At 34.6% G+C, this 24,548-nt stretch overlaps 1 protein-coding gene across 2 annotated transcripts in view; it reads right to left on the reverse strand.

Annotated features, from left to right (window-relative positions):
- Positions 1-24,548, reverse strand: part of SEMA3A (semaphorin 3A) — a 645,372-nt gene that overhangs the window by 432,959 nt on the left and 187,865 nt on the right. For both annotated transcript variants that reach the window (XM_020999770.2, XM_020999769.2), the window contains exon 2: positions 2,656-2,724. The gene's annotated coding sequence lies outside the window, so the exon portion shown is untranslated. The remainder of the gene's footprint in view (positions 1-2,655; positions 2,725-24,548) is intronic.

Below are 24,548 nucleotides of genomic sequence, written 5' to 3' on the forward strand. Positions count from 1 at the left end.
TTCAGATTATTTCACAATTAAAGCATTCATAATTTTTCAAATATTATGTAGTCATATATATGAAATAAATTCCTATCTTAAAAACAGGGATCTAAATTATGTGCATTTTATAAAGGAGGAATGAGTAACCAATTTAATTTAAAGAACAGAGGGAAATGAACCTTTGCTTTAATTTTCTTAGTTCAAATGTGATCAAATGCAGTTTGAATAAAGAAAAAATAACTGCTTATAAAATCTACTTTAATACACATATGTATATAAAGCACATATATGAACATGTATGTGTGACATATGTAATTATTTTAGTTTCTGATATTTTAAAAATAATTTTCTTTCTTTTTTTCTATATCCTCAATTCCACATCTTTGCTCCTTTCCTCTCTTCTCCTCAAAACAGTATATAAAGAACATGGATATGATAAGCCCATTATTGCTAAAATTCCCTAAATGTCACACTCTAGAATGTAACAAGGAAGAGAACTGTAGTTATTTTGAAGAAAGCTAAAATTTTAATTGAATGACTTTAGTAAATTAGTCAATAACAAATGTCTAATGTGAAAAGTGAACTATGTATATTAGATAGTTACAAATAAGTAACTACAGTCCATTGAAAAGGTGATTACCAGTCACGAGGTAGAAGAGAGGCTTTGTGGAGAAGAGAAGGTGTGACTTGGACTTTGAAGGAAGGATAATAAACTTGAATAGGCCATGATTGTGACTTAAGACATTTCAGGCATGAGAAATGACTAGAGAAAGAAAACAGAAATGAGTTCATGGAATATTATGAGTCCAAGGTGTGGAAATCCAAGTATCTTGGAAGCAGCAGAGTTTGAACTTTATTCAGGACATTGAAAATTTTAAGCAGGTAAGCAACATGAGTAGAACATTTATGTGTGTGTTTGCTTTTCTCTCTCTCTCTCTCTCTCTCTCTCTCTCTCTCTCTCTCTCTCTCTCTCTCTCTCTCTCTCTCTCTCTCTCTCTCTCTCTCTCTCTCTCTCTCTCTCTCCTTCCCTCACTCCCTCCTTTCCTTCCTTCCTTCCTTCCTTGCTTTCCTTCTCTTTCTTTCCCAGGATGAAGGTTCACTCATGGACTACATCCCACTGGTGACTGGCATAGAAACTTGACCTGCTCTATTTCCAAGCTTATCTGATTAGTCCTTCCTTAGACTGCCTGGTGATTTCCCCCATATCCCAGGGTGTTCACCATATTGGTGCTAGACTTAGTGTGTACTCATGATGAGTTTTAGTCCTACCTCAGCTTAGAACTCTGGTACTCAAGTGATCCATCACCTGCAGCCTTCTTCAATAGAGAACAACAAGCATGCATCACCACAGGCAATAAAATTTATTCTGCTGGTGATATGAAGGACTGATTAACTTATTCACCTTGCTCCTCCATATCCCTATCTTGCCTAAACTAGAAGTTTATGATCCACTCATGGGTCCAATCCTACTATGCCAGAAGCTTTGATCTGCTCTGTTTCTAACTTAGGGTGGTTCACCCCTCCTTAGGCAACCAAGTGATTCCCCCTGCCCTCTTCAGAGCTTGCCATATTGATGCTGAACTTAGTGTGGACATCTTATTGGCTATGCCCATTGCAGAACGCTCAAGATCAAACTATCAGCCAACCTCAGCCTTCCCAGTAGCACAGAATGTAGGTGTGTACCACCATGCCCAACTCATATATGATTTGAATGAAATTAATGGGATGATCACATAATCTATATTCTTCTGCCATAGCTGGTACAATAGTACATCCTATGCAAACTAAAAATATGGGGGAAAAAAGGCCTCTAAAATAAAGCACCAAATTTACAAAAATTGGTTCACTCATGGACTACATCCCACTGGTGACTGGCATAGAAACTTGACCTGTTCTATACACACACACACACACACACACACACACACACACACACATATACATATATACGTACACACACAAATAAACATATATATATATATATATATATACACACACATATATGTGTAGGTATGCACACACGTGTGTGTGTGTGTGTGTGTGTGTGTGTGTGTGTATTTTGTGCAGGCAATGGGGTTAAGTGACTTGCCCAGGGTTACACAGCTAGTAAGTATTATGTGTCTGAGGCCAGATTTGAACTCACTTCCTCCTGAATCCAGTGCCGGAGCTCTATCTATTGTGCCACTTAGCTTCCCCCAAAATTGGTAATATTTAAAGCCAGGTCATCTGACTCCAAAACCAGGACAAAGCTGCTTCTCTCAGAACACAGCAAAATAACGTGTCTATACAGTAATACTATCCTCCTTCAAGTGAGCTCTGCTCAAAATGTTCTTTGGAAAATGGGGAAGGTTGAATACAACCAACTCACTTGTACAAAAAAAGATGATCCATAACATCATTCCCTTACCTAGACTTCTTGAAGTTACAATTTCAGTTGTCTGGAGTATGATTTCCCTGGACAACTAAAACATTCATATTTTTACAAATATAATGACTAGCATAACAAAAACCCAAGACTGAGCAAATAATAGATGCTTCATCCCTATTTGTTGACTGAGCATTCTATTTAATTATACTTTTCAATATTTTTAAGGGTTGAATCATTATTTCCAAACTTGCACTAAGTCAAATTGACATTTAAGTATACATCTGTATTTTTTAAAAATCCCTTACCTTCTGCCACAACAAATACTTAATTTCTGAAGTGCTTTTTTCTTCAATCCAACTGCATAGTTTTGATATCTTTAAAAAAAAAAAGAGAGATTCCTAATGAATATAAATCTTCACCCAGATGCTTTCAAATGCCTACGTAACTTTAATAAAAAAAAAAATGCAATGCAGGTAAAAGACAACAATGGCTAAAGGAACCCATCAGCTTTGACATTGACTCTATAAGCTATCTGCCCTGCTCACTAAATTTGAAGACAATTGAATGGACTCATTATTTAGGCTGAGACTGAGAAAATATAATAGCAGTGTCAATCAGTGATTTGCAAATTAGTTAAAACACTAACAATCTAAACTAATAATATTCAAAACCATGAGATCATTATTATTTTTAAAAATTGCTGATAAAAGAAATACTAATATAACAGTTAACTAATATAACAGTTCACACTGAATCACTGGACCTCACATTTCAGACTTCCCTTGAAAAAAGGAGAGGAAATCTCCACAAATATCAAGTAAAGCAAGGTGATTTTCTTTTTTCTTTTTTTTTTACATGACCTCAATTGTTTAAAATTCTCAATGGATAAGAAATGCTTTTGAAAGGGTACTTCAAATTATTTCTTTTAATAAGCTTTTGTCAAACTAAATTATAGGCTTCCTCTTCCCCCTACACACCTAAGTATCAACACCATTTGTAAGACTCAGTACAATAGTGTAGAAAAGAATAGATTGTTGTAAATGAAAGCCTAAAAAATAAAAGACAAATTTGCCTATTTGAGGAAAAAAATTTTATAATTCAGTGGAACAAAAGGTTACTTGGAGCTGAATAAGTAACTGTGTATTAACTTAATAAGGGAAAAGAATGAAGGGAAATTATTTCAGATGAAGTATAATACCTGAATTAATGCTATCAATCGGTTATTATTATTATTATTATTATTACCTGTATTTATGACATGTGGAGGAAAAGCCATTATGGTATAGTGCTTTGGTCTCTAAGTTTTTTATAAATAGCACACCCCATCAGTAAAAAGGGGAAGATGTACCCCACATATGTTCACTTGCTTAGTTGTCATTTATGTACAAGTACTTCTATACATTAGAAAATTTACATGAAAAGTAGAAATTAGAAAAAGGATGAGATGAAATCATATTTAATCTTAGAGATCATGCTATTATTGTTTGTTCTTCATTCCCAAAGAGGAACATGACATTAGGAAGGTGATGCCATTACTGGCAAGTTAATTGGATTTAAGTGAAGAAGGCCTGTGCAAAGTTACCAGCCTCACTATCTCCTCTGGAACAATCTGGGTCCAGTGGCAAGATAAAGTTTAGGACTACTCCAGATGCTCCCCGCCCCCCCTTAGAAATCATAGGTTGCCACTAGAATAATGACTAGAATGATGTTGCCACTAGAGTGGTATTGTCAAGCATTCACCATGCTTCTTTTACATTTTTGGTAAATTTTATATTTTGGGGATGAGGAATATCTTAGGCACAATGAATATGGGAAAAGAAGCCCAGTAAAAGCATTGTATCAGATAACACACAAATGAGAAGTTATTACTGGAATCCCTTACAATATTGAACATGAGAAGCAAGAGATCAGAAGGTGTTCATCCAACCCTCCCCCCTTTACATATCAATACATTGGTTAAGTTCTCATTTTAACAAAACAACTTGAAAGTACCAAACCACTAAACAAATTTATTATGCAGGGCCTTTTCTCTTTCTATATATTCTAAAAATAGCCTGATCCAAATCTCTGCCCTAAAACCTCACTCCCCATTACCATCCATGCTGCCAGAAAACTGTGTAGTATTGGGTTGTAACCTTTGAAAGCTGACAGGTAGATTGTTAGGAGCTTAAAAGATGAGGGTCGAAGAGCCCACGTTAACATAAAGAGAATATATGTTTTATTACCTCTTCAGTCAGAATTTTCTTACCGCCTCTCAGCCTTTACTAAGTAGAAAGTAGGACCACAAAATTAATCAGAACTAATGTCAATCAGAAAACATTTATCAAATACCTATCTAGTAGCTGCTACTGTGTCAAGAGCCAGAAATGCAAGGGCATAAGTGAAACAGTCCTTGTCCCCAAGGAGCATACATTCTTGTGGTGGGGGTGGGGAAGGCAAACTGCTAGTCTGGGTAAGACAAACCAGTCTGAGGGAATAGTGAGAGAACATTAGCTGTAGAGTCAAAGGCCTGAGTCTGGGCCCCAGTGAACTGAAAGCAGGCCTGGGGGACTGAATCACTGGCAGCATTGGCAATTTCCAGATTTCTCAGCCCACAGACCCCAGAGAAAACATAAAGGTCAGTGAGAGAGGTCTGTAGGAAGTGGTGAGAGAAGCCAACACAGCCTCAGCTCCAGTAAATCAGGAGCAGGCCATGAAAGTGACTGAACTGGCAGTAGCAGTGGCTCAGTCCACTGACAGAATGTTTTCAAGTCACCTATTTTGACTTCCGGAGCCAAGATGATGGAGTAAGCAGTAAGTCACTCTCACCTTCCCTCATTTGAAAAACTCAGAGAATTTTGTCCCAGGAAAAATCCTGAAATAGTGGAGCCAGCAGAAAGACAAGGTACAGCAGTGTTATAGCTTGGGAGGCTAGGGTGATTAACAAGAAAGGTCCCTCTTGCTGTGGCTGAAAGGGATCATTACGCGATTGGAGGTGTCCAGGCCAGCCAGGGGCAAGCCCCACTTCAGCAAAACAGTGGGAGTTCCTGAGTCCCAGGGCCATGGAGCAGGCAAGTGCCAACACCAGACACACACACCAGCTACTACCTCCAGCTCCAGCTCATCCCCATGTAAACTATCAGATGCCTACAGCGATAGCTGCCAACACCTGAGACCCAAGCACACAAAACTAGAAACTAGGCCCCTAGCCCCCAGTACAAGAAGCCTTGGGACAATGCTCCCTGTGCCCCAGAACCAGAGATCAACTTTAAAAGCCAGAAAAAAAGGCAAACAACATAAGCAAGAAGCAACAAAGAAAAACAATAACCATAGAGAAGTACCTTGGTGAAAGGGAAGATCAAAACACAAATTCAGGAGATGATAACACTGTCCTCTCATCCCACATCAGAAGGGAAATATAAACTGGACTCAAGCCCAAAGAGCCTTCTTGGAAGAACTCAAGAAGGATTTTAAAAGTCAAATAAGAGAGGTAAAAGAAAAATTGAACAATTTATTTAAAAATGCAATTGACAAAATGGAAAAAAATCACACTGAAGAAAACAGCTTCTTAAAAAGTAGAATTGGCTAACTGGAAAAGGCAGTACAAAAGCTAAATGAAGCAAACAATTCATTAAAAATTAGAATTGGGCAAGTGGAAGCTAATGACTCTATGAGACATTAAGAATCAGTCAAACAAAATCAAAAGAATGAAAAAATAGAAGAAAACATAAAATATCTCATTGGAAAAACAGCTGACCTGGAAAACAGCTCCAGGAGAGAGAATTTAAAAATTATTGGTCTACCTGAAAGCCATGATCAAAAAAGATCCTGGATAACATCTTTTAAGAAATCATCAAGGAAAACTTCCCTAGGGTCCTATAAAATAGTCATTGAAAGAATCCATCAATCATCTCCTAAAAGAGATCCCAGATTGAAAACACCAAGGAATATTGTAGCCAAATTCCAAAATTATCAAGTCAAGGAGAAAATACTTCAAGCAGCCAGAAAAGAAACAATTCAAATAGAGTGGAATCACAGTCAGGATTATGCAGGACCTTTAAGCTTCTACAGCAAAAGATTGGAGGGCTTGGAATATGATATTCCATAAGGCAAAGGAGCTTGGATTACAACCAAGGATCAACTACCCAGTGAAATTGAGAATAATCTTTCAGGGGAGGAGATTGACATTCAATGAAATAGGGGACTTCTAGACTTTCCTGATGAAAAGACCAGAACTCAATGGAAAACATGATCTTCAAATGCAAGACTCAATAGAGGCATAAAAAGGTAAACAGGAAAGTAAAAAAAAAAATATGTTATTCAATAAGGGTAAACTATTTACATCCATACATGGGAAGATGATACTTATAACTCTTGAGAACTGTATCTTTATCATGATATTTAGAAGGGATATACATAGACAGAGGAAGTGGGTTTAAGTTGACTTTGATGTGATGATAAAATACCTAAATAGATGTTGAAAAGGAATGTAATGGAAGAAGAGGAAAGTAGGAGGCAGAAAAGTTTGAATTATGTCACATGAAGAGGCGCAAAGAAATATTACAGTAGAGTGAAAGATGGGATGGAGATGAGAACTGTTTGAACTTCATTCTCTTCAGATTTGACTCAAGGAGGGAATAACCTACTCAGGTATAGAAATCTAACTTGCTCAATAGGCAGTAGGAGGGGAAAAGGGAAAGAAAAGGAACGGTGGGGATAGAAGTGAGGGAAGCAGTAGTAAAGGAAAAGGGAAAGAAGAGGAAGGGAGCTGATAGAAGGGAGGGCAGATTGAGGGAGGTAAGGGTCAAAAGCAAAGGCCTGAATCTGAATAACATTTCTGTTGCATATGAACTATGTGTATGGGCGAATCACTTAACATTCCTGGACTTCAGTTTCCTCATTTCTAAAGTGAGGCAGTTGGGCTCGATGGCCTCTAAGGACTCTTCCAGCTTGAAATCTTCAATCCTATAATCCTAGAACTTGTACTTTATGAAATTCATTTTGGCAGCCATATAAAGAGACAGATTTGAGAGATAATAATAGTGTCCAATTTGGAGATTATTGAAATAATCCAGGTAAGACGTAATGAGGATTGAACTAGCTGTGTGTGATTAGAGAGAAGAGGAAGGGAATAAGCATTTGTAGAGATCTTTTGTGTTCCAGGTACTGTATTAAGTCTACTAAGTATACTAAGGCACTGTACTAATATTATTTCATGACTCACAACAACCCTGAGAGCTAGGTGCTATTGACATCCTCCTTTTACAGATGAGGGAACTGAGACAGACAGAGGTTAAGTGACTTTCTCATGATCAAACAGCTCTTAATGATCTAAGGATGGACTGAATTTGGATCTTTCTCACTTCCATGTTCTAGTAGGGGTGGGAAATCTGCAGCCTCAAGGCCATATATGGCCTTCTTGGTCCTTGGTTGCAGCCTTTTGAATGAGTCCAAGTTTTACAGAACAAACCCTTTTATTAAGGGGATTTGTTCTGTGAAGTTTGGATTTAGTCAAGGGGCTGCACTTGAGAACTTCGAGTGCCACATGTGGCCTCAAGGCTGCAGGTTCCCCACCCCTATATCCATTGTGGCATTTACATTGCTCTAAGAATGGTATAAGTGTTATAAATATTATGAAGACTGAAGTGAAAATATTTGGCAACTGTTCAGATATGTGGGGTGAGGGAGAGTGATGAATTAGGAGAACAATGGAATTGTAAACCTAGTGAGTGGAAGGCTGGTAGTAATCTTGACAGAAACTCCCCAGATTTTTGGGAAAAATTAATGCAATGAGTTTTGTGAGGCAGATGAAAACCTACTCATGCCTGTTCATCCTGTGAGGCTCAGTCAACACTACCTAAAATACTAAATGGGCAGGTGCCATGGTTCTTTCTCAAAGGTTATCAATCTGGAATACCAGCCAAAAGTCTAGGGGAAGGGCAGGCATGCTACAATGTGGAGAATTTTTCTAACTGCATCTGTGCAACTGGTGGTATGTGCACCCAGGTATTAATTAGGGCTTAACTAACATGAAAGGCCATTGTCAGGCCCAGAAGAAATTGGATGCTTGCTCTGAGGGTTGGAGAGGGGAGTAATGAGACAGACTTCAGAATCAATAAGTTTATTTTTTCCAATAAGTTCTTATAAACTGAGATAGATCCATATCTTGCCCAGTTTGGTCTCTGATGATGTCACCAAGGACACTTTGTGGGAGAACATGATTTTTAGCTTAGAAATTAATCTTCAGTGCTAACAGGTGTATCTCATAGACATCCTAGTTTCTCTTTCTGAAAGAGGTGAATTTGGGACTATTTTAATGTACATCCCACACTTAGATGAAAAGAAATTAAAGGAAAAGACTTTATAAGGTCACTTATTAGTCACAAAGCTTCTTGAATTAACCCATAGTCTTTGTACATAGAACCAGAACATGTACGTAGATGACCTATTATGATGTTTTGCATTTAAATGTGGCTTAAATACTTTTTAATGAATTAACATCTGATTAGTCTGATTTAAGTGTGTTAAAAGTTCTATGAGAGGACCATAGACTTTCACATGTATTAATCTTCATAGATCATATAGACAAACCTTTATTTCCCAAACCTATATTATACACATATGTACCCCAAACAGATTTATACAACCAAACAGATAGACAATTTTCTGGTTGAACAGGAGGTAGATGAAAAACTTGCTTTGGAATCGGAGGACCTAAGTTCAAATATCTCACCTAGTGTTAAATGAGTGACCTCAGGAAGGTCACTTAACCACAGAGCTTCAGTTTCTTCATCTATTAAATTAGAAGATTGGGTTATATGGCTTCTGAGGTCCCTTCTATAGTTTTGATCAAAATGTTATTCTATGAAAAGAGTTCTAGTTAAAATAGTTGTGGAAATCTGATCACATCATGCTCAGTTTGGTTATTCTGGACATATAAACAACAGTCAGGTTGAACACAAAGGAATCCAATAGGTTATGTGTTCAATTATAACTTTTCAGAGCATTTAGAATTTCTGAATATAGAACATTGCAATATAGTCATTTAATGGGCATAGTTTCAAATTGCTTTATGCCCGTTAGATGACTACATTAAAATAATTTATTGTGGGTAGCCTTCCACCCAGTGATACTACTAGTAGTCCTAAAACCCCAGAGAGATCAAAGAAGGAAGAAAAGGATCCATATGAACAAAATCATTTATAGCAATTCTTTTTTTGTGGTAGTAAAAAAAGGTAGGGGGGATTCCTAAACAATAAAAATAGTCGATGAAAATAGTGGAATAGTCTTGTGGTATAAGGAATGATAAAAAGAACAATTTCAGAGAAATCTGGGAAGACTTGAATAGACTGGTGCAAAGTGAATGAAGCAGAACCAGAAGAATTTATGCTATAAAAAAAAAAATATGTGAAAAGGAACAGCTTTGAAAGACTTAAGTGCTGTGATCAATAGAATGACCAACAATTATTCCAGAGGACCTAAGATGAGAATCCTAGACATTTACGGATAAAGAGGTGATGGACAACATACACACAATAAGACAAATATTTTTGAACATGAAAAAAGGGGAATTTATTTTGCTTGACTATGCATATTTGTTAAAAAAAAGTTTTGGTTTTGCTTTCTTCCCTTCTTTTCTTTCTTTTCAGTTTTCTTTCTTGGTTTTTTAGGGAGGGGAGGAAAGAGAGAGGAACTAAATGATTGTTAACTGAAAATAAATAAAATTTTATGAAGAAAAATGTTCTCACTTAAAGGAGATCTACTAAGAGAAAAAAAAGTACACTTAGAGTTTTCTTTTGGAGCATAACACGAGATAAGAAGACTCCTACAGATAAGTTTGGAAAGAATGATTGTACCTGACAAGTCATTGTTCAATTCTCACCAAATATTTTTTGTACACAAGCTGTCTAGAGACTCCATTAGGGTCAGGAAAAGCTCCCTATCAAGTATAATTTTAGAGACCAGTTCCATAATGATAGTAACAGGCAAAAAACAGATGGGGAATCCCTTTTTCAAATACACTTTAGTTCTTTATCCTATCACTTTTCTTTGATCCTGGCTCTCCAGATTCTTTTCAAAGGCAACAAGACTTTAACACTTCTCAGACTTCATCCCAAAAGAGAAATACTGTGAATAAACAATACATTTCACATCCTGACAAACTTGATGTAGTACCAGTTAACTTAATTTGTGCTTAAGTGAGATAGCAAATATTAGGTTACCTTTTAAAAAGGAAAGGAGACATTTATTAATCATAAATTTAGCTCCACACGTTTGCTACTAAGCAAGCTAGTGAAGGGGGAAAGCCTGTGGCCAGAGAACAATGAACACACTGACTATCTGGTATGGGACACTTCAGTGTTAATGTTTAACATCAAGCAGGGGATGATACCCACACTTGAGTACATGAGTGAATTGACATACTTGAGAACTGTTTGGGATTGGGAGCAGGCAATTTTCATAAATACTGAAGGATGGTTGAGTGATAAATGCCAAGACTGCATTTACCAAAGTCCTTGCCCCTAATAATTTCATTATTCTTAAGGACATAAACCTAAAAGTGGACCTGGCAAGGGTAAGCTTTGGTACTGGCAGTGAAACAAGTTATAGGCTGAACTTTTAATATGGAGTATTAAATTGAACCAGGCAGTCTTGCAGGGCCAGGTCTCAGAAAAATAGGAAAATTGTTAGAAATAATAAAGTGAGGGGAAAGAGGGGCTAGACATCAGATGGATGCCTCAGATCCCTAGGACATAGTTATATAGGGCCATGGCCAGTCATGGCTGACATTTACTTTTAAAATTTAAATTTATATATTTATTGAACCTTTTTAAATATCACCTTTATTTCTTAATAGATCCTTCTCTCATCTCTTCTTCAAACAAAATGATGCAAAATGAAAAAAAAAACTAATTTTGAAAGACTAACCAACTCACCTATTGAGTTGACAGTATATGCAATGTTCCATACAACTAGTGTTCCTCCCATCCCCACTTCTTTAATGTAGGGAAGGGGATGCATTTTCTCATCTCTTCTTAGGTCAAACAAGATTTTTATAACTACAACAGTTAGTTTCTTTTCTTGTCGTTGTTCTTTCCATTTTCATTGTCATAATAGCATATATTACTTTTCTTGCTCTACTTAATTCACTTTGGATCATTTCCTATAATTTATCCCATTTTCTGTTTCTAATATGTATTTCTTTTTATCATTTTGATTAATTTATTTTGAATTATCAGCAATCACTTCCATAAACTTTGGAGCTTTAAATTTTTCTCCCCCTCCTTCCCCACCTCCCTTCCCAAGATGGCATGCAATATGATATAAGCTATACATATACATTCCTATTAGACATATTTTCACTTAAGTAATGTTATAAGTAAGAATTAGAACCAATTAAGAGAAAGAGGAAACAAAACACAACAGAAGAAAAAAATAGCAAATAGCATGCTTCGATCTGCATTTAAAATCCATAGTTCTTTCTTTGGATGTAGTACCATTTTCCATCATGAGGCCCTTGGAGATGTCTTAGATCATTGTATTGCTGAGAAGGGTTAAGTCTATCAATATTAGTCATCACATAATGTGGTTGTTACTGTGTACAATGTTGTCCTGGTTCTGTTCACTTCACTCAGCATCAGACCATAACAAGTCTTTCCAAGTTTTTCTGAAGTCAGCCTGTTCATCATTTTTTGTAGCACAATAGTATTCCGTTGCATTCATATACCACAACTTGCTCAGCCATTCCCCAATTGACGGGCATCCTCTCAATTTCCAATTCTTTCCCACCACAAAAAGAGCTGCTATGAGTATTTTTGTACATGTGGGTGTTTTTCCCATTTGTTTGATCTCTTTGGGATATAGCCCTAGAAGTGCTATTGCTGGATCAAAGGGTATGCACATTCTTGTAGCCCTTTGGGCGTAGTTCCAAATTGTTCTCCAAAATGTTTGGATCATTTCACAACTCCACCAACAATTCATTAGTGTTCCAATTTTCCCACATCTTCTCCAACATTCATCATTTTCCTGTTTTGTCATGTTGGCCAATCTGATAGGTGTGATATGGTACCTCAGGGTTGTTTCAATTTGCACTTCTCTAATCAATAGTGATGTAGAGCATATTATTTCTTATAGTGCAGTAATGATCCTTTACACTGACATACAAAAATGATTGAGCCATTTCCCAATAAGTGGGCATTTAACTTCTTTTCAAATTCTTTTTTATACTAAAAAGAAAAGGTGATGATTTTTAATGCGTAAAATTTTTTTTTGTGTCTGATATTCTTAAGGTAAATTCCTAGATGACTAGGTTAAAGGACAAAGATAGTTTAGTCACTTTTTAAAGCATAATTCACGGATTGTATTTTCGATGTGTGAAGCTGGGGTTTAGCTCATTGATTCTACCGATAATAATCCAGTTCCAATACCCTGCCACCCTGGAAGGTCATAGACTTCTAGGGTAGGATCAAGTAACACCTGTGTTGCTTTCCTAAAATCTGAAACTCCACTCCAAAGTCATCAAAGGGTGGAAGCTGATCACACCCAAAGTGAGATTTGGGGATGGGAAAAAGTAGGGTAGGTTTCAGGATATATTATATAGCGGAAGAAGGAGTTTGGATAGTGAACTACAAAGGTAGTTCAGCTTTAGCATGGAAGGGAAAGCTGTAATTTAAGTCATTGTACATGATATCTTCTTGTAAGACCAGTCAAATCCTCCTATTTGGCTCTGGTACCTAGATTAAGTGAAAACTCTTTTGATTGAATCAAACAATCAAAATTGAATAATAAATAAACTTAGTCTCTACACCTTACTGAACTAAACCTAGCCATTGTATGAAAGACTGGATCTTGCCCTAAGCAATTTTTTCATGCTGTAATAGAGATGTTATCTGGTTTTGAAAGGTTGGCAAAGGGAGTACTGCACTGTGGCTGAGAAGGGAGATTTCTTGGCTCCATACACATCTTGAAGAGAAGGACTCAGGCTGAGAAAGTCCTGCCCAAAAGTTCATCTCTTTCCCCAACACCCTAGCCATGTCTGTCTGTCTGTCTCTGTCTCTGTCTCTGTCTCTGTCTCTGTCACTCTCTCTCCTCTCTCTCTCTCTCTCCTCTCTCTCTCTCTCTCTCTCTCTCTCTCTCTCTCTCTCTCCCCCCACTATAACATACCCACATTTGAGTTCGGTACCTAAATGAATCACCATTTTTCATGGTGACTGAAAAATGTATCACCACCACATGGTCAAGTTGGTGATAAACTTCTTTGAACTTAGCCAGATGCATCATCAGATAACAAATATACCATACATTTCCAGGTCAAGATTTGAAGTTTTTCTAGCTTGATGAGAAATATCAGAGCATTTATAGTTTTCATAGTCCAAGTCATAACCACATCACAATTAATCCATCCATCTATCAATTAATCAACTAGATTTATGAAGAGCCTTCTATATTCCAGGAATTGTACTAGGTTTTAGGCATACAAAAACAAAAATGAAACTATCTCGTTGAACTTTGGTATGGTTTAGGGGAAGATGTGACTGACAAGGAAGTATGAATATAAAAAAAAATCTCAAAATTTCTGATGGATTTAATAGAACTTTAACATTTTTTTCAATCAGAATTCATTTACCCAATCTAAAAGATTTATGGAAACTCTGACTTCATCATAACATTTTAACGATAGAAAACAAGTAAATTTTAAATTTTAAATGATTTTGTGTACATTTTAATTTTAATCCATATGCTATGTAAGTCTAAAAATGGAAACAAATCTGCTTGGTAAATTCAGTTTCAAACATATTAATTATAAAATATGAACATTGAGGTACACATGTTTGTGACTTCTACCATTCTGGTAAAGTTTTTATCCTTATTATTCTTTATCAGTATATTTAGAGATGTGAAACAACAAATGTACACCCTCCCATCTCATTTTCAAAGAAAGACCATTAAGAATCATACATAATGGAGATTAAAAGGATCTAAAAGGCCAGTTTGTTTAAGCCTTCATGGAAGAATTGTTTCTTTAAATAAACTTCCTGGTGACTTTACCAGCACAGTTTAAGGCAGACTGCACAAATGTGTTGGGACATTACTAGGTCAGAATGAGGTCGCAGGGGGATCTTTGGTAAAAAAAATCTCAAGGACAAAGGATTTCAAATGGGTATTGAAAGATCTGTTTCCCTTTTACACAAACTTTCTATATTGAAGAGTTTTTGTTTTCCATCGGTGAAATCCATTATAATCCACAAAGCCTTACCAGTGACTGTGATGCCAAAACCTCCACTCACTCCCAGAACCCCTTCTCCACCAAGTGAGGCAGCTACACTTGATTCATCTAAATCCCTTGATTTGTCAGAAAGAACACCTTTTCAGGATCCATCCATACAAAATGAGACAGATAATTGAGAAACTTGAAATTTTATTTTTTGTCCTGGTTGTTTAATTTTAATTCCTTTTACTTAGTAAATCATAATATTATGTCATATTATGTCATGGAAGGTCCTTCACAGAAGAGAATGTTTTTATTTTTGTTTGAATTGTCAGCACCTAGAATAGTGTCTTGCATATAGTAGGAACTTAATAAAGGCTTTTAAAAATCAAAATGGAGAAAGATCACAGATTATAGCATTTTAAAGATGGAGTGGACATTGACATGAATACGTTTTAACCTCCTCATTTTAGTGATTAAGAAATTAAAGCCCAAATACATTAAAATTAAGGTCATACAATATAGTCCTTTGGGGATTTTTAAAAGATATTTTCTCAGTGTTCTCAGAAATCCCACTTTTATCTCCATTAATCTAACATGCAAGCAATCAGTTATTAAATACTTAAAATGTGTCAGGGAGGTACTGTACTAAGTATTGCAGGTACAGAGACAAAAATGGAAACAGTTCTTACTCTCAAGGTGTCTATACTCCAATGGCCACAGAGAGTTTGGAGGTGTGTGTATAACATGTGTGTATGTGTGGGGATATGCATGTACATACACAAACACACACACTATACACACACAACATATACAAAGTAGGTACAAAGTCATATTCAACTAGCAACTATTGGGGGTGGAGAAGAAGGTAACAGGGAAGAAAGGGAATAACGAGATAAAGCCTTAACATACAGAATCTGGTATTCAATCAGAATCTTGTAGGAATCTACTACCTTATAAGTAAGCTACCATTAAAATACTTAAGCACTATCTAAATACTTTTCAGCAAATGTTTAGACTTCCTCAAGGAAATATGAATGAGATCCATTCCCCAGTAACTACTAATATCTTTAAGTAACTAAGAAGCCTTCAGAATTAAAATGGAATGTGACAGACCACATCCATTCATATATTATACCATCAGTGCAGGAAGAAACATCAGAATATCTGGTAAAGCTCATCACTTTCACATGGAGATCTCTTGGGGATATCATTGAGTTATACATACACACATAGATACATACATACATACATATATATATAGATATAGATATAGGTATAGATATAGATATAGATATATAATCATTCTTCAATTTCCCCCATATATATTATATATATATATATATATATATATATATATATATAATATATATATATATAGATATATATATATATATATATATAATATATTATATTATAATATATATATGTATAATCATTCTTCAATTCCCCACACTGTGTTTTCGAACAAGTGTGTCAATATTATTCCTCAAATGTGACCTCATACAACAAAACTATAGATCCTGGTTCTGTCTCCCCCAGAATAGAAGCAGAACATCTAGGACCTTGGAATTATGCTAACATATTTCTCAAACCAAACTACATCCTTTAATATCCAAAGTTGGTTTTCTTTATTATTTTAATAGATTTCTACCAACTACTTATAATTAATGTTTAAGTGCTGTCATATCCAGATGTAGGAGCTTGATTTTTTTTTCTGTTTAATATTATTCTGTAATTTCCTGATTATATTTCCAAGCACTTTAGCTGAATTATAAAACAGTATTCTTTTTCTGAGTTTTCTGATTTTTCTAAGCAACTTGAGTTCTAATATAAAATTAAGATTTTATTTTTGGCCTTTCTCAAAGCAGATAAAATGAGTGCAGATCTCTGATACCCTACTAGGCACTTGATTCCCACAGCATCACACACTGTCATTTACTTTTATCCTTTTATATATAGCCTTTAAGAGACTCCAATCCATGAAGTTTTATTATCATCCAAATCAACAGGAACCAATTTTGTAAGTGAAACTGGGAAAATCATTGCCAAAGTTATAATATAGATGTCCTATCACTTAAGATATTCATTCATTTTGCAGTTTTGTCAAGAAAATCAATCCAAGACTCAGTTATGGTTCATTAGGAATAAATCAAATTAGTTTTTTTTTTTTATATTGGTCTATTGTGCTATCTTTAGCAATTTTTGCCCATAGTTTTTCATTCTCTGAATGAGATAATTTTTCTTTTATTTTTGGTCATGTGGCTCTATAGTCACATTTTCTCCTAAAATATTGAAAAGAAAAAATATTTACAAGAACAATTTTTTTAAAAGCAGACAATTATTGGAAAATTATTTGGTTATGTTCATTTGAAGTAAGTTACGCTATTATCTGTATTCTTCCTTCTCTGGTTGTTGGGGGGAGGAGTACTGGTACAGTTAGGAGTTAGGAAAATGTTCATGTAGACTTATTATGAAATACTCAGGGTAAATTTATGTTGAACAGCACAGAAAGAGAATATCTCCTACTAACATTAAGTATTCAGCTGCTATGTCTTTGTTTCTACATATAATTTCAGAAACTAACTAAAGAAAAACCTAAGGCCTGATATGATACCATCATATCTTAATAATTTTCAGGAAAACTCTGCAAGATACGTAGAGGTCATGTCTATCTAATCTTGCAAGGCTTTAGTTTACTATCACATTAATGATCTGTCTAGTCAGAACTGTAAACCAGGCCTGGGAAAACCAAGTTATGAGGTGAGAACAGAACAGAAGAACACAGCAAGAAGACGACAAGGGAGTAAAAAATACACAAAAGCCAAACATTAGGATAGATCATTTGATGAACACCACTTAACCTGTCAGGACACGTGAATACAGGAGAGCCAGATGTCAAGCAAGATGGGACTGGGTCAGAGCTAAGTAGGCAGCCAGAAGTCTAAAAGTACTGAGAAGGTGGAGATTAAGACAAACTAGAGGTTTGGCTCAAACTGATCTATCAGAGGAGCAGAGGCAGAGACAAGAAGATTTTCAAAAACAGGCAAACCTAGTCTCAGTCAAGAAGCCTTTTAGACACTTTTTTCTGAAGTGGTATCTTATAAGTAAATTTCTAAATCACTGGTACCTAGGGGTGGGAAGGTTAGGACAACTAAAGTCTAGAAACCCCTATATTTGGCAAATTCTAACAGGACACCAATACTAGTACCCTTCTGTTTATCTGTTAACCTGTTGTCACTTTAGCAATTATCCTTTCTGGCTGCAATTTCTCAAGGGCAAGGACAATAATTTTTTGCTTTGTTTAAAAAAGGCAATAAACAATAAAAATCAATACATCCAGCAAGTGATTTCTTTACTGTTCTTGGGTATATTCAGTGTTGGTTGGACTTTTTGGTGATGAAAGGAAAAATTCTATAAATTTCAACAAGATTCATCCTTCTGAGCTCTGAATTCTCTGGGAATGTCAACAATTAAGATGAAATTATAAGACCTTTGAATGTAGACGTGTATATGTGTGCATATGTAGATTTATGGACACACATATATGTGTGTATGGATACACATATATACACATATATGTGAGCACATATATGAAGGGTGTTCCGAAAAGTAAGAAATTAAAATAGATATGTGACTATAAGTGTATTTGTGTGTGTGTGTGTGTGTGTGTGTGTGTGTGAGAGAGAGAGAGAGTGAGTGAGAGAGAGAGAGAGAGAGAGAGGATGTTAATCTATTAAAGCTTAAAATTTCAATAAGAGTTTTTTAGACACAGTATACACATTTTATAGATGGTATTAATTTGAATAGTTAGAAAACTATAGACCAATTTATTAATATCAATAAAAACATAAATAAAATACTAGCAAGGATATTATAACAATATATCACAAAGATTATACACTATGATGAGGTAGGATTTATACCAAGAAAGCAAGGTTGTTTCAATATCAGAAAAACTATCAGCATAATTGGCCATATTAAAAATAACAACAAAAATCATAAAATTATATCAAGAGAAGCAAAAAAAAAAGCCTTTGACAAAATAAAACACTTATTCCTATTAAAATCACTAGAAAGAATAGGAATAAATGGAATCTTTCTTTAAAAAGATAAGTAGTATCCATTGAAAACTAAGAGGAAGCACTGTATGTAATGAAGATAAACTTGAAGCCGTCCCAGTAAGAAGCAAGGATGTCTGTGATCACTAGTATTATTTAATGTTGTATTAGAAGTACTATCTATAACAGTAAAACAAGAAATAGAAAATGAAGAAATAAAAGCATGCCATAAAGAAATAAAAATCTTATTCTTTGCAGATGATATGATGACATACTTAGAAAACCCTAGAGAATCAACTAAAAAAAAAACTAGTTGAAACAATGAACAATTTTAGCAAAGTTACAGGATATAAAATAAACCCACACAATTTATCAGCATTTCTAAATACTACTAACAAAATCCAGCAGCAAGAGACAGAAAGAGAAATTCCATATAAAATAACTGCAGACAATATAAAATATTTGGGAGTTTACCTGCCAAGACAAACCCAGAGATTATGCAAACACAATTTCAAAACACTTTTCACACAAAATGAGACAGATCTAAATAATTGGAGAAAAATTAGTTACTGATCATAGGCTAAGCCAAACTAAAAAAATGACAATTCTACCTAAATTAATTTACTTATCCAGTGCCATATAAATCAAATTACCAAAGAATTATTTTATAGAATTGGAAAAAAATAATAACAAAATTAAATTAATTTGGAAGAATAAAAGGTCAAGAACATCAAGTGAATCAATATGTGAATGAAGGTAGATTAGTAATTCCAGATTTCAAACCATATCACAAAGCAGGAGCTATTAAAATAATCTTTTACTGGCTAAGAAACAGAGTGATGGATCAGCACAATAGATTAGGTACATAATACATAGTAAACAGCCATAGTAATCTAGTGTTTAATAAACTTAAAGATCTAAGATTTTGGGATAAGAACTTAACTTTTGGCAAAAATTGCAGGGGAACCTGGAAGGCAGTTTGGCAGAAACTAGGCATACACTAACATACATATCATAAGGTCAAAATGGATAAATGGTTTAGACATAAAGGATGATATTATAAGTAAATTAAGGTGGTATGGGAAAATGTACCAGTCAAATCTATAGGTAAGGAAAGAGTTTCTACCTAAACAGAGCTAGGACCATGGGAGGTAAAGAGGGAAATTTTTACTAAATTAAATTTTTTTTAAAAAGCTTTTGCACAAACAGAACTAATGTAGTTAAAATTAGAAGGATAATAGGAAACTGGGAAAGAATTACAGCAAGTTTATTTGATAAAGGCCTCATTTTTAAAATATATATGGAACTGAGTCAAATTTATAAAAATAAGTGCCATTACCTTATTAATAAATGATCAAAGGATATGAACAGGCAGTTTTCAGAAAAAAACAAAGCTATCAATAAGCATATAAAATGCTCTAAATTACTACTAATTAGAGAAATTAAAATTAAAACAACTCTGAGATACCACCTCACAGCCATCAGAGTAGCTAACATAACAGAAAAGGAAAATGACAAATGCCAAAGGGCATATGGAAAAAATTGTACACTAATGCACTAGTACTAATGTGCTAGAGTTGTGAACTAGTACAAGTATTCTGCATAACAATTTGAAACTATGCCCAAAAGATTATAAAACTGCATACAATCTGACCTAGGAATACTACTGCTAGTATCCCAAAGAGTTCAAAGAAAAGAGAAAAGGACCTCTATACAAAAATACTTATAGCAGCTCTTTTTGTGGTTAATTGAAAATTGCAAGGATGCTCATCAACTGGAGAATGGCTGAAAGAGTTGTGATATATGAGTGTAATAGAATATTATTATGCTATAAGAAATTATGAGCAAGGTAGTTCAGGAAAACCTGGGAAGACTTATATAAACTTGTGCAACATGAAGTGCTCAAAAGCAGGAGAACATTGCACATAGTAAAAACATTATTGTAAGAATGTGAAAGACTGTGAAAAACTTAGCTACTTTGATCAAGACAGCGATCAAAGACAAATCCAAAAGACCAAAGATTAAAAATGCTATCTACCTCCAGAGAGAGGACTGATGAACTCTGCATGCAGATTAAAACATATTTTTTATTTAGCTTTTAAAATTTTTTTCTTTTTTTGTTCTATTTCTTTTGCAACATGGCTGATAAGGAAATATGTTTCACATGACTTCAGATGCATTATTAATATCATATTGCTTAGCTTCTCAATGAATGAGGGTCAAGAGAGAAAGATGAATTAAAACTCAAAATTTTTAATTGTTTGTTTTTTTAACATAATTGGGAGATATTTTAGGAAATTTAAAAATGTAGAAATTTTTAAAAAAGAAAAAAAATAGCTGTTAATGCCAATCATTATAATCCTACCCTCCAAATCTTGCATTACTTAAAAAGAAATGGATTATTCCCCATTTTTTTAAATCAGAGAAAACTTTAGTTTGTATTCAGGTAACTATAGCATCTAACCTCACAAGTTTATTCTGAGGATCAAATATGAGATAAATGTAAAGTGCATAGAGCAGTGATTGGCACATAGCAATATAGAAATATTAGTTAATAATAATACCAATAATATAAAACAGGCAATACTGGGGAGAAACCCTACAATCTGTCTGAAATTGAAAAAAATTGAGTAGGAACCAAGTCTTTTTTTCCTAGAACCAATCTAGCTAGTTGGTCACCAAATAATTAAGTTTTTTGGTCACAGTAACTATATACTAAAGCTTGGAGTGGTTGTGATCTGTTAGTGGAAAGAATATCAACCCAAATTAAATAAAAAGAGTTTTGAAACTTGAAATTACTTTATAGATAATCTTCCAAAATAACTGCTCTACTTAAAAAATATTCAGTGGCAACCTATCATCTATAGGCTAAAATTCAAAGTTTTCTATTGTGAAACCCAACATAATATGTTTCTTACCTATTTCTCCTCTAACCTTATTTCATACCCATCCACTCTACATATTTTCCATTCCACAAGCTGTTGTTGTTTGTCCTTCGTTCTCAAAGAGGACCAATTCGATGTACTGACCTAATTTCTATTTCCCATAAAGAATATTTCATCTTCCAAGAGATCATTCTTGGAAAGTAACAACTCCTTTATCTCTGCCTCAAAGAATATATGATTTCTTTCAAAGCATAGCTGGGGTAGCATCTCCTACCTGAGGACTTCAGTCATCTCCCAGTTATTATTGCTCCATCCCTCTCAAAATGACTTTGTATTCCTTTGTACATAGTCATTATATTTTTGTCTATGTATGTTATATTATTTCAGTATGATATAAATTCCTGGAGGTATGGGACTGTTTTTTCCAGCTCCTAACATAATATCTTGAAAATGGTAGGTGCTTAATAAATGCTTGTCAAATTGAATTGAAATTAATGCATTCATACCCTCTTATTTAGTAGAAGAAAACTAAGTCCAGAGAGAAGACAAGGCTAGGTTCCTAGCATTACAGTTGTTTAGTAGTAATGGAAAAATTAGAATCCAGATATACTAATTCCAAAAGCTGAGATTTTTTCCATTAAATCACCCTCATGTGGAATATCACACAGAAAAAGGAGGATGCATGTCTATTTTTTTCAAATTTGTAGATTGCTTTTTTCCACTTTATGATATAAAAGTCTTCCTGGCATCTTACATTTCCATTGATGGCATTTGCTTATATTATTTTCCTAAAATTTTGAGACAGGTTAGGTAGGTTCAAATTTGTTATCATTTGAAAGAATACTCACATTCCATAAATACTGCTCTTTACTTCAGGCACTGGAGTGAGAACATAATGGCATAATTTAGGAGATATTAAAGCATTCTTTTTCAATTAAAGCCTTTTTGAATTAATGCATAGACACACACACACGTAATATGCAAAGATAAAGAAAATCTTCCATATGTGAATGCAGTTTACTTTCCCAAATAATGACAAGATAATTTAACTAGAATCATTATACTTAAGCTATGACCAATTTTACAGTGGGACAAACTGAGGTACCAAAACTAGTTCATAAATTACTAAGTACTGAAGTTACAGAAAGATACAAAACTCTTTTTTAATTTTCTTTGGTCCCCAGAAATCTTTTTTAACCTGAACATCATGCATTACTGGAAGAAAACAGATAGTAAAACCATATAGTGAAAAGAGTATTTCCAAACATCAAACCAGAAAGTTACCAATCACCTGTACTATTCCTTATTAACCCCTTAAATCTGTGAAAAAATCATTTTTCATATTCCAAAATCTTACCCTTTTTTAATAGTACATTGTAACAGCAAAAAAACTCCAAAACAGATCTGCTATATCCAAGGTACTTGGGAAAATACAGGGAAAAGTCACAGAGGGCTGGCAGAAAATCTAGATGAAAAGAGATCAAACTGCAATATCTACAAATTGCCAGAATTCTGTAAAATATTCCTCACTTCCGCAAAGTAAAGTGAGGTAAAGCTCTATGTGGTGTGACTTACGGAAACTAGTGTGCCCATAATGCATTTCTTCTAATGGAATCCAGTGACATTTTGCTCACTTTTAGCAAGTTGTACTATTAGCTGATAGCCAGCACCTTAATAGGATACTTCTCCATATTAATGATAGAAGCAGCTTCTGGAACCATTTTAAAACTCTGTCTAGCCCTCAGGCTACATTTGTCCTGAAGCAGCAAGTCACATGTAGCCTTGAGGGACTCACATAACTTGAGCAAAGTTACATACAGCTTCCCTTGGGAGGAAACTGGGTCAATCTGACAGTAGATGCACATACAGTAAAGGTGAGAGAGAATCGCCACTTCTTTTCTTGGCTTAGTTTACCATCTCATTCCTTGAGTTCCTAGAGATACAAGGTGTGTGCATAGAAAAATAAAAATGGGCAAGTAAGTGGTCTCATAATGGTATTGCATGTTTCAATGACAACACATCTTTGAATTAGTTTGAATTTTTTATCCTTTCTAATATTTGAATATGATTAATGATAAATTAATTCTGTTTTTGAATTTGAGTTTTGTTATAGAAGAGTTTTCCTCCAATAGTTTTAATCCTCCTTAAAGATATTTGTATTTTCCTTATATCTGAATTTGAATACCTTAAATAAAAATGAAGATATTTCATGTTTATACACATACACACACAAACAAAGATCTGTATGTACATATATAAACTCTTCGTATCTCCTAACCTCCTCTTCCTAGTCTGAATTTCATAATAAATTTTTATGCTATCTCTACTTGACTATTTCCTTGTCTCAACATATTTCATCATCTATTGTGGTCAATGACTTGACAATAAATTATTTAACTTGAATAAATATTCTCTGTTGCAGAGTGACTTTTAGGTAAAAAAAAATGCAACTACCTCAGAATACCCTGACATTGGAGCTATGTGAAAAATGCCCAGTTCCTTCTTTTAAAATCTTTGTGGAAAATTCAACTGAAGAAACAATATAGTTCCACCCTATAAAACCAGTAAACTTAGAAATACGTATTGTATTTCTATAGAGAAAGAGAAGTATAAAAAATATATAGATTTAAGGAATTGCTTTACTAATCATGTCTCTTGACCTTAGTTTCTTCTTTTCATGTCCTCTATTTGTCTATTCTAACTTTCTGAATATTTTTTCATACATAGCACTCCATCTCCCATCTTGATGACCATGCCTGGAATATACTCCTTCTTTATTGTCACCTCTTAAAATATCGAATTGTTTTTAAAGGCTCAGCTTAATGTATTCCCCCAACAATAAACCACACCTGATCCCACCTCATTATTCCAAAAAATTCATCACCTTGTATCTATTCTGTACCCATTTCCTATGTATGTGCATGTCTTCCCATAGAATCAAAATTTGTTAGGGCAGGGACTCTTTTACTTTGGGCATTGAGTCTCCAGAGCCTCGGACATAGTACATGCTTAATAAGTGTTGGTGGATTGATTCATTAAAATGGGAGTGGAATGGAAGGTAGAGG

This window comes from Phascolarctos cinereus, unplaced genomic scaffold (genome assembly GCF_003287225.1).
Source record: "Phascolarctos cinereus isolate Bilbo 61053 unplaced genomic scaffold, phaCin_HiC Scaffold_1;HRSCAF=81, whole genome shotgun sequence".
NCBI classification, from domain to species: Eukaryota; Metazoa; Chordata; class Mammalia; order Diprotodontia; family Phascolarctidae; genus Phascolarctos; species Phascolarctos cinereus.